We start from the raw sequence: 15,566 nt of genomic DNA, 5'->3' as shown, positions 1-15,566 counted from the left end.
TATACCTGGCAGTTAAATCACTGGCTAATAAAGTCAAACTTGTGGAGGCTGGTGTTGTGTTTTAGAATGGGTCTCTGGGCACAAATGTTTAAAACCCCTTAATTTGGTGGGAATCAAACACCAAATTGTCTCCCCTACAGAGAGTAGCAGGTGAAATCTCTAGTCAGCTTTTTCAGCCTAACTGCTATTATTTTCCATTGAGCTCCTTGGAATCTTTCTGCAGAGTTCAGGGGTCACCTAGGTATTTCAGGGGAGTTTTTTCATAGATTTTACGGCTATCCTACTACAACTCCCTCCTTTCTGGGATTTATCCACTCAATTTCCAGCCATTCTGGCAGTCCCAAATTCCGTCCCTTGACACCTTAGGCCAGTAAGACTTTAGTTTTCTGCTTGATTTTCAGCTGCCCCGTGCTGCATGAACTTTTCCTCAAGAGGAAAGCTGTATACACTTTGGGGGAAAAACATTTGGCGGTTTTCCAAAGGAGACCTTTACCAAAGGATCTGAGATACAGTATTCTTGAATCTGTATACGATGCTATCATAGGAAATTTTAGCTTAAGCATGCATTAATTCATTATTCTTTATAATCATTAATTCATTTACTCTTTCAACAAATATGTTCAGTGCCTATCATGTGCCAAATACTCTTCTAGGTGGTAGACATATAATAGTAGACAAGGCCCTTGTTCTGTGGAACTTTCACTCTAGTGCATTCTAACCAAGCACTGAATAAAGACATTTCAGACTATGTCTTCCCCAAACAGTAATATTAGTGACTTGGCAAGGATATAAATTATAATAAAGTGATTCCCTTTTTTCATAAGCATAATTTTGAAAGAAAAAAGACTTTATTTTATATTTGAGCATATATGATAGTCCCATAATCTGAACAAATATTTATCAATATCCCATTTAAAGCTTTTTTTCTAAAAGACTATAAATATGTGCTTCTGACAGCACTCTATTTTTCACAGTGACAATGGTTTTCTAGTATAATAAATAGCAGACAATTTAAGTTGTACAAAGAAGAATCACTAGTTATCTGACTAAATGATCTAGTATAGAGAAAATTAATTTAGCTCACTGTGCATAACTTCAGAAACAAATATGGTAAATAAACAGTGGGGGATATCCTTGAAACTTAATTCACTTTTTTGGCCTTGCTCTTCCTCTAGTGTTAAATAAAGGTTCCAAAGGCACTGAAAAAAGGAAATATTTATCTTCCATAGCATTTCCTATATACAGAGTTGCAAACAACATAACAAATTTAAATATGCCTAGGTACAATTTGGTAGTAGTTGATTACCAAAAAACAGAATTAACTATCATAAGCCATCCTTTGATCGACCACAACTAGAAGTGATGTACTAGAAATGATGTATCTGCACACAAGCTAATTTTGGCCCCAAATAAACAGACCTTTGTACATCTGAACAAGAAGTTCATTAAGAGAAATTTGAGGCATTAAATTACTTGGATTTTCACATACAGCTTTCTCTGAACAGTGATAAATCACTAAAGTTCATTATAATGAAGTTTGATATTGCTCAAAAAGTTTATTTAAATGTTTAAAGTTATTTTATGTCATTCATCTTGTCAATGTCAAATGTGGAAATGTCATATTTTCCTCTAATAAATCTATTCCCCAATATAGCTGGAAATTCAGCTACAGCAGCAGTGCAGGCTCTGGGCATAATTCTTGCTGTCCAAATAATATTAAGGAGACAGACTCTCCTTATAAATCTTATAAAAACTCTGACTCATTAAACATCTCTTTATACAGTCTGTTAAAGTAAAAATATAATAGGCACGATAATAAATTTTTGGAGAAGGATAAAAATGCTTAAAAATAGCAGCTAATGCATGGATAGGCTTCAGAGAAACCCATGAAATTTCTAAAACTGTATACTAAATTGTGAATATAGGTATATTCTAGAGATAGAATCCATAGCTTTCAAGAGATTCTCCAAGGAGTCTAAAGTATAACAAACGGTTAACTGCTACTGAAGAGATGGCAGAATTTAATTTGCCAGTAAAAGTTACCATCAGTTTCTGTAAATTGTGTCTGTTCTAATTTATATTATTAGTACAATATTCATAACTATTAGCTCAGTTAGAACATACTTCTATTCCTTTAAGATTTGAAGTTGCAGTTCCTTCCAAAAGAGTTAAGTTTGGGGGAACATTAAAAAACAACGTTCATCCCTAAACAAATGTCTCAGATTCAGAATGCAAGAATAAATATAAGGTATGTAGATAGCCCAGAATAACTCATCACATGTTTAAAAAACAAAATCTAACAAGTAAAGGCTAACTGTTGTATATTCAAAGGACAACTGAGTATAAATATAAAGATATTATAAAGCAATAATGTCATCTTCACTTAAAATGGCAATTACCACTGAAAAACTTTTTTTTAAGTTTATCATTCCTCATAAGGTAAGTCAATAACAATATTCCTATTTAAAATGTAACAGGCACAAAGAAGTAAAATGTTCGATGCCCAATGAGAAAGAGTCAGCAACGGTGCTAGAAATACAACCAAAAAGCCTTTTAATTACTGGAATGTCTCCTCAGAAACATGAGCCTATTATACGCAGATCTAAGAAATCTGGGTTCTATAGATAGCTGCCAAGTGGTTTTGTGGCTTTAGTTCAGCAATAATCTCTCTGTATCATCTGTGGCAGAGATGATGTTTTATACCCACCTGTTTCATTTTCCTTCCATTTGCAGCTAGATGCAGCCATGTATCCAGTCCTGGCCAGTGCAATGTGAGTACAGTGATGTACTACACCCTTTCCAGGACTAGTCCCTAAATCATCCTTTCAATCATCCTTTGAGCTCTCTCTCTTCCCTCTTCCCTAGCTGGCTGAATATAGTAATTTTAGTGATTGACTCCAAGTAGGCCTCTGGGGACAGCTGAGTCACAAGATGGAAGGAATTGGGATACCTGAGTCATCCACACGGTTCTCTGTGTGAGTGAGAAATTAACTTTTATAGTGTTCTGCCTGAGATTTTGGGGTTGTCTGTTTCAGACACAACTATCTTACCCAAGATAAGATAAAATGAGGGAATAACTTACGAGTAGCTTGGATGGGAAATTTTTAAAATACTATACAAATATGGGGTAATGATAGCATCTTTTTATTCAGACCGTAAAGCACAGACTTTGGAGTCACAAAGTTTGGGTTCAAGTTCAGATTCTGACACTTATTAGCTAGCTGTGTGACATTGCATTAAATTACTAAGACGGTTTACTCAACTGTAAAATAGGAATAATAAATAATCTACAGTCCACAAGATTATTACTAGGATTAAATAAAATATATAAAGAATCCAGCATCAGTATGACATATTAATCACTTAACAAATATTAGCTATAACTATTACAAATATCTGAGGAGATGGCACAAATGTAACTGAACCATTTACTGGATAAAACTGTTTAAAAAGAGATTATCATGCTTAAGGTTAGAAATAAAATGAAACAAACTGTTGGCCCCGAAATGGCCTGTCTAATGTCATCAGAATAGTTAGCCATTTGCAAGTTTGGAACACATCATTATAGTACACGGATTTCTCCAACATAAATATAGTTTTCAGCCTTGTTATGTTTATACAGCTACAAACCTATGACAAGTGGTCTAATATTGAAAATGGGGTAAATAATTTCAACTTAACTACTTTTATATATGGGGGAGGTGGAGGTAACTCAACAGAGCATTAACATAGGCACATATCAGTTTCCAGCAAGTTTTTTGGAAAGTGAATGCTTATCAAGACTCAAATATACTACCTTGAGCTCTATCCTTAACATAATTCCTATGATCGCCTAGAAACATAAACTAAAAGTTCAGAATAAACTATTCCCATATGCCACAAAGCCTCCCCAAAGAGATAGTTCTTAAACAGCTTCACAAACATACACCTGGTACATTTATCTATTTAAGCCTATTCTTGTTTGGGAGGTAGAATAGAATGGTACTACGTGGTTTTAATAATACTCATTACAAATAATACTCATTACTCAATCCATTACAAAAATAAGCTGCTGGGGCTTCCCTGGTGGCGCAGTGGTTGAGAGTCCGCCTGCTGATGCAGGGGACACGGGTTCGTGCCCTGGTCCGGGAGGATCCCACATGCCGAGGAGCGGCTGGGCCTGTGAGCCATGGCCACTGAGCCTGCGTGTCCGGAGCCTGTGCTCCGCGGCAGGAGAGGCCACAGCGGTGAGAGGCCCATGTACCGCAAAAAAAAAAAAAAAAATCTGCTGCAGAAAGAAAAAGCATTATTAATTCCATTTTCCAATTAAAGAAAAAAGATTTAAAACATTTTGACTAGCCCATTCCAGGCACTCTTTGTTCAGAAGGGCAAACAATACACCAATAGGGAGAAGGTAGGAAAAGCATAGTGCAAAACTATGGGTATGATAAGAGGGCCCAGAGACATGAAAAAAATTTTAAATAGGTTTAAAAAAGATATCCAGGGCTTCCCTGGTGGCACAGTGGTTAAAGAATCTGCCTGCCAATGCAGGGGACACGGGTTCGAGCCCTGGTCTGGGAAGATCCCACATGCCGTGGAGCAACTAGGCCCGTGAGCCACAACCACTGAGCCTGCGCGTCTGGAGCCTGTGCTCCGCAACAAGAGAGGCCGCGATGGTGAGAGGCCTGCGCACCGCGATGAAGAGTGGCCCCCGCTTGCCACAACTAGAGAAAGCCCTCGCACAGAAACGAAGACCCAACACAGCAAAAATAAATAAATAAAAAAATTTTACAAAAAAAAAAAAAAAAAAAAAAAGATATCCAACTGTCAAAAAAATTTTTTTGAACTGGTTAAAATACTCATTGCTATACATCAACAGAAGGGAAATATTAACCTAGTCTGATATTAGTCAAGTCTGTCTACTTTTTGAATTTCAACTTCCTTATTTGAAAGCTAAAGTGATTGGATGAGGTAATGTCTAAGGCCCCTTAGTTCTGAAAGACTATGATTCTAATATACAAATATATAGACAGCTGTAATACATACCATACTCTATGGTTAAAAGTGGACAATTAATATTTCTTTCTGTTCTTTTAAAAAATATCTCCAAATTCTCTACAGTGTTGGTATACTCTTTGGTCTTAGTAAATCCAGTGTAATGAGTATTATCTTCGCAAACTGAATTTTACCGGTTTCATCACTAATCTGAATAATTCTACTATTTGGACAATTACAAATATTAAATGTTTGGGCTAATTTTGTTCTTACCATTTTTTCTGGAAGTTGTTTTTTTTTAATAAAAAGTATTGATAACAGCAGTATCCTGAGAGAGAGAGAGAGAGAGAGAGAGAGAGAGAGAGAGAGAGAGAGAGTGTGTGTGTGTGTGTGTCTAGGTAGGGCACAGGCTGGAAGAGCTATTTGATTATAAGTTCTAAAAGCTATTTTTAAAACTTTCTTCAAATTATAAAGTAATTCTCAGAAGGAACAATATCTCTTGGGAAACAAGAGGCACAATAAGCAACATGTGTCTATTTTCCTTTGGATACACAGCATTCATAGAACTTCTCTCTAAACATGTCCCCCGAAAATAAAATCATAACTGAAATACAAATGAAATATTTCTTAATTTTATAGGGGAAGAAAACAAGTAAGGGAGTATTTTCTAAAGAAAGCAGAAGAATCTAGGTAAGAATTACACAACAAGTAAACAATCATAAAGGTTTTTCATTGTTATGGCTTTCTCATTAAGAATTCAAAAGAAACAAGATAGATTTAACTATAATTATGAAACATACTATTAAATTAGATGTATTAGATATTTAACTATAGGAAGCATCAACCTAAAGACCAATTTAAAAAATCAGCAATCAAGAGACAGAGGGGATCTCAAATAAGTCATGGAGATACAAAAAATGAAAAGGATACAAACCTGGAACTGTTTCACAAATACTAGTCATGCACAGGTGCATCTGCTAGCTAGATACCATTTGCTTTTCTCAGAACACTGCATCAACTTTATTTGGCTGTGGAACCTATCCTTCTAGTGCCACTAATGTTCCAATCTAACCTTACATTTTATAAGTGAGAAAACTGTATTCTAGAGCTACTCAGTCGAATGTATCATCACTAGCCATATGAGACTATTTAAGTTTAAATTAATTAAAATTAAAAAAAATTAAACTCCAGTTCCTCAGTTACACTAGTCACATTTCAAATACTCTACAGCCATATGTGGCCACTGGCTACCATACTGGACAGTGCAGGTCTAGAATGTTTCCATCACTGCAGAAAGTTCTATTGGATAGTGCTGGTCTGGAGATTATTTGATTTATCCATACAGCTAATGTGCCAGAGCCAAAGTCTCAGTCCTCCTTCTGCTACTTTACTTCCTCCACAAGACCTTCATTAATCACCTGGTTTCTGAATTATCACGTTGGCCTTTTGTTAAGTTCTGCTTACAAACATCCATTTGCTTCCCACAGGTAAACAAACTTTAAGCTTTACATGGCATTCCGCAATCTTACCTTAGTCTCTCACCATTCTCCTACATAAAAACACACTCTAGCCAACTGGTCTACTTGTTAAATATATCAAGAAAACATAGTTTCACCTCCATGATGTTTCCTATGTCTTTGTCTCTGCCTGAATACTCTTTTCCACCTTCTCTGCTCTGCTTATTTGAAGTCCTACTCTTCTTTCAAGGCCCAACACCTACCTTATTTCCACAAATCATTCTAGGTCAGTAATTATAGATAAACTACTAAAAATTGTTTCATACTTTTATATAGAAGTTTACAATTTTCTAAATACTTCACCTAAATATTTTACTGTGATTCTTTGCTAAAATGTGGGAAAAAAGTTAAGCAGAGTAAAGGTAATCAAGAGTGTGTGTACGTGGCACTGATTACAATTTTTTAAAGGGTGATCAGAGCTTACTGAAAAGATGACATTTAAACTAAGACTTGAAGGGAGTTAGACGCGAGGAAATCTGAGGAAAGAGCCTCCAAGGCAAAGGCAACAGCCACTGCAAAGCCTTAAGGTAGGAATGTGCCTGGTATGTTCAAGGAATAGCCTAGAGGCCAGAATGTGGCCAGAGGGAAATGAGCAAAAAAAGAATATACGAGATAGGTCACAACGTTATGGGACCAGGTTGTGTATGGCTTTATAGACCACTGTAAGAACTATGGCTTTTATCCTAAGCGAAATGGGCAAACTTAGGGGGCTTCTAAACAGAGACAGTTTAGAATCTGAATAATTTTAAAGGATAATTCTAGTGTTAAGAATAGAATGAGAAGAAAGAAGTAAGGACAGTAACATGGAGAACAGTTTAAAGGCTACTGCAATACTCTAGGAGAGAGATGATGATGGGCATAAGGATATCTTTTGAAACTAGAACTGACAGAATTTCCTGATGGACTCCAAGAGGATTTTGCCCTGATTAACCAGAAGGCTGAAACTGCTGTCCACTGAAATGAAGAAGGCTGTGAAAAGAACAAGTTCAGGGAGGAGCTAAGAGCAGGGGTTCATTTTCAGACATTTAAGTTTGAGATGCCTTTAAATCTTAGGTGAGAATGTACAGTCAAATACCCACATGACAGGCATGGAGTTCAGGAAAAAAGTCTGGCTTAGAGATAAAATTTTGGGAAGAGTTGTTATACGAATGGTGGGTATAATCACAAGCATGGATGAAGTCCCCAGAGGAATAAATAAAGAAGGGTAAGGACTGAGCCCTGTGGCATTCCAACTTTAAGATATAGGGTAGAAGAGGAGGCTCCAGTAAAGGAGATAGGGAAGGTGGAAGGAATCACACCCTCATGAGACAAAACCTCTTGGTCTATCCCATCAGTATTACACTTGCCCCCTCCCCTAAATATAAACTGTATCTTAAGAACGACCTGAGAGACAATAACAGTGTATCTTACATGATATAAGCTATTTCTTAGGCCTGTTCAGACTTGAGGGTATTAAGACACTTCCTCTGATACTTCTCAAAACGGATAAGAATTCTAAAGGAAGGGCTGTCTGGCCTCTGAGAGTCACAATGCATGATACAAAACAAAGGTAAGCACAGATCTTTTTACTTTTGACTGTATATTAGTTTCCTGTTAACAACTTACTACAAAGTGGGTGACTTAAGACAACAGAAATTTATTTTCTCACAGTTCTGGAAGGTAAAAGCCTCAAATCCAGCAGTGTTACGATCCCTTTGGGGGTTCAGGAGAATCTGTTCTTTCCTTCTTCCAGCTTCTGGTGATTACAAGCATTCCTTGGCTCGTGGCCACATCACTCCAGTCTCTGCCTCCATGCCTCACATTGCCTCCACCTCTTCTGTGCATCTTCCCCTCTTCTGTCTATCTGTAATTTCCCTCTGCTTTTCCCTTATAAGGACAACTTGCCATTGAATTTTGGACCCCTCAGATAACTTGGGATGATCTCCTCATCTCAAGATCCTTAACTACATCTGCAAAGACTCTTTTTTCAAATAAGGTATCATTCACAGGTTCCAGAGGTTAGTATGTGAACATCTTTTTGAGAGCCACCACACAATCTACTACATGACTCCAGAAATTTTTACTAAGGTCATCAGTAAAGTGTGTTATGTTTATGCAAAAAGCCAAAGGATGTTCATCTATAATTTTTTAAAAGTTACTATTATTATTATTTTTAATGAAAGGGTATGGCTATAAGGAGATACCTATTTGATTTGGCTACGTATCTGATTTAGCTATATTTGGCTATGTGTAACTGCTTACCAGGTAACCACTGCAACCCCTGGTTTGGATGAAAGAATCAGTTATTGTGCTATATAGTACATATCCTGTACTATAGGATGTGATGATAGACTTTTCTAAATGTTTGCTTTATTTTCCCCCACTTAAATGCACTTAATCAGTCCCCACCCTCTCTTCCCAAAGGACCTTATTTCATGATTTTGATTTAAGGATGCCTATGTAAGAAGTGTAGGTTATTCATGCAAACAAAAACTGAAGGATAAATTAGTTAAGGCAATATTTAAATAGATCAGAGGTTTAAAATCTGGTTCTGGAGCAGACCTAGTCACCTCTCCTGACTCAATGTTACAGGAGCATCTTGTATTGATTCATTCATTGTAACTTATTCCAGTGTGGGAGGTAACAGGACCTCCGCACCAGTAGTCTCATGGGTAATTTTTCCTTCTGTTTTTATACTGAGATTTGCTATGACAAGTTACTAATAATTTAAAAATCTATTTTGTAATAGTCTTGTCTGAGTAGTTAAGAGTGTTTCAAAGACATAATTTATACTAATCAAATGAAACAGATGATAGCACATTCTCCCTCATTTTACAGACAGGGAAAGAGAGTGAGGCAGAGCCATTTTGGGAAAGTTGTACAAATGAAAGAAGTCAGGTATCCTGACTTTCAATCCAACTCAGTAATTCCAATTCAATGACATATGTGCTTCTGTATTTGGACTCAAAAGACATGTTAGAAAGAGACTATCAAAAAAGACAAAAGAAGAGACTATCAAAAAAGACAAAAGAATTTCTGTGGAAAGGAAAAAACATTTCATACAAAATACTCCTAGAGCTGTGCTGTCCAGTGTTAACCACATGGTGGATTGAAGACTTGGTATGAATAAAAGAATGTAAAGTCATTCACTAATACATGCTGAGACAATAATGTTTTGTATATGTTGCATTAAATAAAATATATTATGAAAATTAATTTCACCTGTTTCTTTTTACTTTTAATGTGGCTAACAGGAAATCTTAAATTAATTTATGACTTACATTATATTTCTATCAGATAGCCCTGCTATAGAGAGAGTTATGAAATAGTTACATTACAATACATAACTTTATTCAATTAGCAAATACTTATCCGACACCTATCATTGTCAAGCCTTATGCTAAGTGCTGAGACCTTAAGAGTGAACAAAGATTATGGTCCCTGGCATCATACAGTTTACATTATCTCCTACACTTCTACTGCACATTTCATATGTATTATCTCATATGCATAAGAATAACTTAGAGTACTTCACCATTTGGGGAGCAAATGCCAATACCTGACTTAGAAATCACAAAATATAAATCATCAGCAGATTTATAGTAATGGCCATCTACTTTTGTGATACATTAGTTACATTACTATGCTATATACGATTCATCTGGAAGCTTAACACTATCTCACTCCCTATAGCTTCTCCTGGTTTCTTGTTCCTTCTCTCTAACTAGTTTGCTCCCTCCTATGGCTCATCTCTACCAGAAGTCTCTACAACTAGCAACCTTGCTTGCTATTCACATTACAGCAGGGCTGTTTATACTTTCAGGGGTCTCCAGAGGAGGACAGAGGTTGAAAATGTTAAGTGTACATAATTTTAAGGGGCTAAGTTCAGTTTTTTTGAACCCAAGACTGAGGTTTGAAGTTTCTTTTCGGCTTAAACAAACTAGGGTGATTTCTGAGGATTTTGCTTCAAAATTCAACGCACAAATGTATTTGAGGGGTAAAACAACTCCTTATTAGTTTTATCCTACTGAGGATTTCACAGAAGAAAACTCTACCCGGGGAGGGGGAAGGGGAAGCTGGGACGAAGTGAGAGAGTGGCACAGACATATATACACTACCAGATGTAAAACAGATGGCTAGTGGGAAGCAGCCGCATAGCACAGGGAGATCAGCTCAGTGCTTTGTGACCACCTAGAGGGGTGGGAGGGAGACGAAAGAGGGAGGGGATATGGGGATATATGTATACATATAGCTGATTCACTTTGTTGTACAGCAGAAACTAACACACCATTGTAAAGCAATTTACTCCAATAAAGATGTTAAAAAAAAAAATGCTGGTATACTCACACACAAAAAAGGAAGCTCTACCAAGAAGGACTTCAAAAGCAAATTAACAAGTAGCATTTCTCAAGTAAATGACTTTTGAAAGAAAATAGTAGGTAACATCAGTAGAACAAGAATGTATAATGCTTTTTAGGCTAATATCCTAGCTTTCAAGAAAATGTCATTAATAAACAAATTAATTGTTCAGGTTTTATTGACAGCTACAAAGAGAGCAATACAAGCAAAAACTACTTTATCAAAAGGTGCTAATTTTTCTCAGTTTAATACAGAAAGTATTACTGACATATGACAGCTATTGAGAAACGAACGAAGTATCCAAGTTTTAAACACCCAAAATGATTTCACTGCCTTTTTTCTACCGTCATCTGAAATACAGATGTGTTTAACAAAGGAACAGTATCCCACAGTCTTTAGCTGTGCAGGTGTGGTTATATATATAGTTGTTTCAGGGTTATACAAAACTAACAAAAGCTGGTACCTCATGACTTAAAAATTAAAAAGCCAAAGAAAAATAATAATTACTCCTGACTGGAGAAAAAAAATCACCTAAGGAAAATTTAGGTGATCTCCATAAGCAATCAGATTAACATTTTGCTTAAAAAAAGATCAAACCAAAACCTTTAAGCTAAAGTACTTCATGTACGACCATGGGTCCTTTCAGACCATCATTAAACTACTAGTGCTAGTTTGCCAAACACAATGCCAATACAATCAAATATAAATTTAGAAATTCAACCTTTTTTTGGCCTTCAGCCTAAAATGGCCTAATTTTTACATGGGCCTTAAATGATAAAAGATCATAAAGCTTAACACGAAACCAGCCTGCATTTGACAATCAACTGTCACTTGTTAGAAGCATCAGAAAAACAAATAACAATTCTCTAAGATTTCCTTTATAACCTGGGTAGGGAAGAAATAGAAAGAGGCAATTCAGATATAAATGCAACAAAATTTATCCCTAGCTTACTCTCTGCCCAGCACCTGACCAGGGATTTTGACGTGTTATCACAAATATTTGTCTTCCTTCTCCTCCTTGAAAAATTCAGAAAACTACGTTTTTCAATCCTCAGCGCCCTCCAGATTGGGGGGGTGGGGGTGGGACAGTGTGGGCAGGGATGATTAGAAACCAAAGAATTTCTGTGATAAATCTAAGGAAGTGTTAAGGATAAAATCAGAACCTGCCATAATATACAAGAGAGTCTTTCAAATGATAAAAGAGTTTGTTTTAAATTACCTATATTTAATTCCATCTAACAACCCCGTGAGAATAATATCTTTCAATCTGATCCCATTGAAGAGAGGCGACCCCAAGTGTCTTAATTCATAACTGCAAAAATATGACCTTATGACTTCCTCTATTTCAAATGTGTGAAGTGCATTTATTTTCCACTAAAATGCTGAAGTAGCTTTAAAAACAGACAATAATCTTAGTATCTTTCATATGTTAGGTAGAAAAAAACAGTTCCATTTAACCAAGTAAAAAGGCACCCAAAATTCTACAAATCACCACCAAAATTTTAAAAATTCCAATACTGGTCTGAAGACAGTAAAATGGACCATTCTTTATATAAACTCTAATGCTCAACTGAGGCGTCATTCAAACGAAACAACAATATTTCAAGTAGCTACTATCTGAAGACTAAAAATTGAGTTGTGTTTCAATTCCTAAAATAATGTTACAGTTTTAAAAGTTAATCTTACTGGAATCCTCCTGGAAGTCACAGATATTGAAAAACTACACTAACATTAGTTGCCAAATGTAATTTTTTCCTCAGAAAGACACCTTGTGGTGACATTAAAATAGTTTTTGAGGACACATGAAATTTAAATTTCAGTTACACTGTATACAATAATAGAAAGAGAAATAAAACTAACAAATAAAAAGGGTTGTTGTTGTTGCATAATGTGGTTTAGGTCCCAAGACTTAATTCTAGATCTTTACCATGGAATTGCACGTAGCAAGCAAAGAACATTTGAAAATAAGCGTCAACAATAGATCATCGCCATTTTCTAAATAGAAATATTTACATTTTGATTCAGTTCTGACAGTTGGGTGTTAAGGAAGCATAAACAAGCCAATATGGTAATAACAGTTCGACTCATAAAGATGCTCATTAAGATGGTTAATGGCAAAACCGAAAATGAAACTTGGGCATACCGTCAGACTTCACATAACAAAAAGGGTCAAGGAATTAGGTTAAAATAAAAAATACATATGTATAAATAAAAAGACAGCCATGTTACTACCAAAAAAAGAAAAGAAAAGAAAAAAAAAGTGGAACGCTAAGGAAAAATCACATTTTAAGGCAACCGATCAGAGGAAAGGATTGCTTTATTCCTCCACCGTTTACTAACATTTAATACTAGCGTTTGCAGCCAACACCTGGGTTTGAAAACTGCAGAGGCATTTAAATGCTGTTCTTTCCAACGTCCACCCCACAGGACGTTCCGCAACATTTTGAATAGTAAATATTAACCAGAATAAAACATCGTTCGTATATTTCTACCTTCAAGAGCTAGTGGGAAAAAAATAAGACCTTTCTTTCTCCCATATGTAGCCTTAACCATTCTCTCCCCTCTTTTATTTACTGCCCTTTGTCGCGAGGTTAATGAACCCTGAACTTATTTTCCTTCTTCCCATTAATGAAAAGGGTGGGGGGGAGGGCAACGGCAGAGGGGAAGCCAAATGATAGGAAAAACTGGAAATTAAAAATAGTGGCATTATTGGCTGGATGAAGACTGAGAACTCCCTGAAGGTTTAGTGTGAGGGAGACAACCCTGGAGGACCCCTCTTAAGACATACTTCACCCCAAGACCCCACCATTTTTCGTCTGTTTAATTTCTGCTTTTGCAGGGGGTGGCAGTCCCCCGGATAAACATTCCCCAGTGCCTGCCTCTCTTTTCCCCGAGGCCTCCAACCACAGGGGGTGGGGGGCGCTGGCCCCGTCTCCGAATTTGCAGCGAGGCCCGGAAATCAGTCCCGTTAGAGCCGATTTCACCCATCAGGAATGCGCTCCGCCCCCGCCACCTCCCCGCCGCGGCCACCCTCCGCGTCGCCTGCTCCAGGGGCTGGGGAAGTGAGGAGGGGAGCGCCGCCTCCGCCCGTCACAACACCGCCGGGTCGGCGGCCCTCGCCCCAGACTGCTCGGGCCAGGAGGACAGAGCTCGGGGCGTATCCCACGCCTCCCCTCCGCCCGCGCGGCCGAGGGAACGCCAGCGCCGGGGCCAAGCCGGGGACGCGGAACCAGCCCGAGGCCTGACCCCCGGGCCGCCCCGGCCCCGCGCCGAGCACGAGCAGGGGCGCCTTTCCCGTGGGATTTCCGAATCCATTTCCGTCCCGGGGAGGGGCGCAAGGGTAGCAGCCGGAGCGCCGCGTGTCGGAAACTGGAGCCGCCCCTGCCCTCTGGCTCCCGGGCGCAGCTTCCCCCTGTACCCGCCCGTACCTTCAACTCCTCAGGGAGACGCAGGGCGCAGGGCTGCGGGCGAGCAGGCCCATCTCCTGGCGGCGGCAGCAGCCAAAGGAAGTACGGAGGAGGGTTCCTCAGACCCGCCAAGGCGCCTCTCAGCTGGGGCGGGGGGAACGGAGAGGAGGGGTCCAGGCTGCCGCTTTCCCGGACTCCTCCTCCGCAGTTCTGTCTTGACTGCTGTTCCCGGGAACCAGCGCCGCAACTGCCATTCTCCCCCTCCCTCAGCCCCCGCTGTCTCCGCCCCCTCCTCCCACTCCTTCCTCCCGCCCCCGCCCCGCCCCTGCGCACCGCCCGCGTGCCTTGCGTCATGGCGTCACGCCCACCCGGCCAGTCGCGGGCGGCTCTGGGACGCGGCTGTTCGCTCGCTCGTGTTCGCTCCGCGCACGCCCGGGAGCTCCCCGCCAGCGACTCGGGCTGCTGGGAGTGTGGCCCCTCCCCGCTGTCTACCCGCCCGCGGCTATCAGCGGCCCTTCCTGCCCATCATCCCGCAAGACTTCCCCGAAGCGGGCCGGGCTGTGGGGCAGGTGTCTCCTCCAAGGACGGGTGGGAGTGGCTGGAGGTGTAGGGAGATGCTGGACTTGCGGAGCCCGGCTTTCGGCGTTTCGCACGCCATTATTCATTCCTTTGTGTTCTCACGGTTCACCTGCTAGATTGGCAGCCCCAGGGAGAGCAGCGCCGTGGTGCTGCAGCGAGTTTCAAACCTCTCCGGGAGGAAATGTCCTTCCCTCAGGGTGGCGGCGCCCCACCGCCCCCTTCTTTTAACAGACCTTAGTTTTCCGCAGGGGCTGCTAGGAACAGCCCTTAGCCACAGTTGAACACCTTGCGTGAGGGTTCGGAGAATATCTTCCACTCACCTCTTTTTTTCCCACTTGATATCACAGAGTCCCTTAAGAATTGAGAATTCATATTTCAGTTATGTTTGATACCTTCTGAATTACTTTAATCCGCTTTATCCGTTACACCCCCCCATATCCTTGAAGCCAGCCATACCCCCTTTGAATTTTTTAACCTACACATGACTGGGCATCAGTTCATCTTCGTTGAATAAACACATTCAGTCCATTCCTTCCTAGTTGATTTCAAGATTTAGTCACTCTTTGGAATACTGAGAAACAGGAATGTGATAGATGCTGGACAGAATGTCCTTTCGCCATCTGTTACTTAACTAAATATATCCCCCTATCAATCCTTGTTTTAGTGTATCTAATTTAAATTAGAAACAAACCAAGGAGCCATGGTCTTTCAGAGGGTACTTGGTATCTTTGGTAACCCAGTAAATATTTAC

At 39.3% G+C, this 15,566-nt stretch overlaps 1 protein-coding gene across 3 annotated transcripts in view; it reads right to left on the bottom strand.

Moving 5' to 3' along the window:
* RNF19A (ring finger protein 19A, RBR E3 ubiquitin protein ligase) overlaps positions 1 to 14,514 on the bottom strand; it is a 58,271-nt gene extending 43,757 nt beyond the window's left edge. For 2 of the 3 annotated variants that reach the window (XM_029222660.1, XM_029222659.1), the window contains exon 1: positions 14,258 to 14,491. The gene's annotated coding sequence lies outside the window, so the exon portion shown is untranslated. Of the gene's footprint in view, positions 1 to 14,257 lie in introns of all 3 variants that reach the window. The other variant, XM_029222661.1, reaches the window with a different exon arrangement.
* Positions 14,515 to 15,566: the final 1,052 nt, after the last annotated feature.

The sequence above is a fragment of the Monodon monoceros genome, unplaced genomic scaffold, assembly GCF_005190385.1.
Source record: "Monodon monoceros isolate NGI ecotype Baffin Bay Population unplaced genomic scaffold, NGI_Narwhal_1 Super_Scaffold_14, whole genome shotgun sequence".
NCBI classification, from domain to species: Eukaryota; Metazoa; Chordata; class Mammalia; order Artiodactyla; family Monodontidae; genus Monodon; species Monodon monoceros.
This window is presented reverse-complemented; position numbering and strand designations above follow the sequence as displayed.